The sequence below is a fragment of the Aplysia californica genome, unplaced genomic scaffold (assembly GCF_000002075.1).
Source record: "Aplysia californica isolate F4 #8 unplaced genomic scaffold, AplCal3.0 scaffold00044, whole genome shotgun sequence".
Classification (NCBI taxonomy): Eukaryota; Metazoa; Mollusca; class Gastropoda; order Aplysiida; family Aplysiidae; genus Aplysia; species Aplysia californica.
Genome location: NW_004797314.1, coordinates 785,864 through 788,805, shown reverse-complemented (window position 1 = coordinate 788,805; position 2,942 = coordinate 785,864).

Genomic DNA, 2,942 nt, shown 5'->3' with positions numbered 1-2,942 from the left:
AGTTTCTGTAGACCAATTAATTAATTATAAATAATAATGTAATATATGTATTTATATATACAGAATTAGGGTTTTGATCTAGATCTATCTAAATGACGCCAAGTACCGGTATGATTCTAGCGAGAGGTAGAACTAGTACTAGTAGGCGCATTTTACTCTTCCCATGAAAAGTCTATGCAAGTTAGTAGAAGGCATTTAAATGTAGATGAACAATAGCTTTGTCTGTCTGTATATCTGTCTGCCTGTCTGTCTGAATGTCTATCTTTCTGTCTGTCTGTCTGTCGACCATGAACTCGTGTCTGACTCTATATTCTGTCTCACCCCCTATCATCTTGCACATGTACTTTGCACCCTTTTCAAGCAGGGTGTGCGAAAGGCTCTTCCTCTGTGACCTTGTTGCTAATGCCACTCGCCTGCCATACTGATATAATCGCCGCGTCCATGCAGGTCAAGGCTTTCCAGGTGTGCCCAGTTTACCCTTGAAATTGTAGATTCTAGTACCGGTGCTCTTTAGAAAGTAAGCAGTTGGAAGAGGCAGAAGTTTACAGCTTTGATCTGAGCCTTTGGCACACGATTCAACCAATAATAATACGACAGGGCAATACTTACAACAAGGCAGTGATGAAAACAAGACTCGACACCTAAAAATACACACGTTCAGCCTACTGCTGGGAAGGAAAAAATACGGTATTTGACCTTTTGAGAAGTGGAGTAGGCCTACTGATATGTTGATACTTCTCTGTCTTGCGTTTGTAGCACTGGCCCCTGGTGTGCAGGGCACTTTTGATGTTGTAAAGATAAATCATGTGATTGATGAGGTGTTCCGGTGTCACAACAATCCGGGGATGGCTGTCTCTGTTGTCAAGGACGGAAAGGTGAGGAAGTTTTCTTTCTCTCATTCTTTCATACGGTACTGTGAGTAATTTCACTCCTCCTCCACCCTCCCTACTTCCGTACCACTAACACAATTGTAGTATTATTATATAAATATAGAACGGCTTTTCACCGACCTTCTAAAATCTATCATTGGCAAAGCAACGCGAACTGAATTGTATGGCAATGTCACCCATTCTTCAGGCCTTGCTAAAACTATTCTGCAAGACACTGTGCAGGGAGGACGAAGGAGAGGCAGATAGAAGAAGAGATGGAAGGATAACATCATGGGGCTGAGGGACACACTGAGAAAAACGAAGCCTAGAAAAGTAGAGGAGTTTTGTTGTCATCCGTCAAAAGCGACCCAACGGATGACATATCTACGGGAGCAGAAGAAGAAGAAGAAGAAGAAGAAGAAGAAGAAGAAGAAGAAGAAGAAGAAGACCTGTATTCATACTTGTTTTATTTCTTAAGATATGAAGGGGATAAAGGCGTTAGAATATAGATCCAAGCGTATTTTTCGATACTTTATTTCCCATTCTGCTAAACAAAGCTATAGTATAACTGAAAAGTGTAAGGTATATCATATGTTACGTATAACTATGCTAGCTAGATCTAGATCGAGTATAGTCGTGGTAAAGGTCTACCTCCGCCAACCATTCTTAAAATAAGTTAGGAAGATCTAAAGTTGTCTTCCACGCATGACGTCAAAACTACCCTAATATTGGCCCCACAGAAAGATGATACATGTACCGCTGATGTACGTAGCAGGTAATGTAAATTCTGAAGGGAAGGTTGAGGAAGACCGTTACCAAACTCTCAGTAGTCCGCGCAGCCCAGTTAAAAAACGAACTTGGTGCTTGTAGGTGCTCAGATGTGGATTGCCCCTTCTTTCCTATCAAACACCTATCGTCCTTATCTCTCCCACTTCTTTTCTTGTGTTTGTTGCTTTCTTTTAACACCTCTAATCTTCGGCATTTATAAGACATAAACGTGCTGCAAGTGCTATTTTTAAACTCTTACTAAAACAAAAACACAAAAACCCAGTAGATCTGTATTTCCCAATACCAGTTTTGAGCCCCAAACAAGCTGGTGTTGTTTTGGGGAATTAATTTTTAAGGCTCTCCATTCATTGGGTTGGATCCTATGAGAGGTAGACGTTAAATCCGGAGGTCTTGCCTCTTAAATAACTTTACCGAGTTGAAAGGGTCGTTGAACCTGTGCAACGATACACTAATCAGTGAATCTCAATCTGCAGGAGTGCTACTGTGGACAAACCACAAAGGACAAAGGCCTTACATTCATGGTTACTGAATTCACCGCTTTCGACCTTATGTTAAAAAGATATAAATAAGAAAGATGATTTATCATAACTCCGTTTTCCCTATTAAACTTAAAGACTAGACGACTAAGAATTTACTCCTTATCGGAAAGACAAGGCAAGCCCAATGTTAGGGAAAATAATGTTTGATTTCCTTTTCTTTCTTTCTTTCTTTCTTTCTTTCTTTCTTTCTTTCTTTCTTTCTTTCTTTCTTTCTTTCTTTCTTTCTTTGCTTGTTTCTATCTTTCTTTTACATTGCCCACACACCTATGGTGCGTGGAGAATCCCTTGTGAAAGACAAGAAGGGTAGCCGCGTATATATTATAGTTCGCCCCCTCTTTTTACGGAACAGGTTCTCTTTTCTCGAGGCTACGGTGTGACTGATTTTGAGCGGAACAACACAGTGGATAATGGCACTGTGTTCAATGTGGCTTCCCTGTCAAAGAACATGGCCGCTGCTCTTCTGGTCAAGTTACTCGCAGAAAAGACAAAGTAAGACCTTAATATTATATTTTCTTATCTTATTTTTCTGCAACCACTCGTTTATGTGTTTCTATACATGCATTTACTCATATCATGCCTCGCTCTCGCATTCGTCCCGTCTCTCGCTCTCGTTCGTGATCTCTGTCTGTCTCTCTCTGTCTGTCTGTCTCTGCCCCCCCTCTCTCTCTCTCTCTGTCTTTCTCTGTCTCTCTGTCGTCTCTCTGTCTCTCTGTCTCTCTGTCTCTCTGTCTCTCTGTCTCTCTGT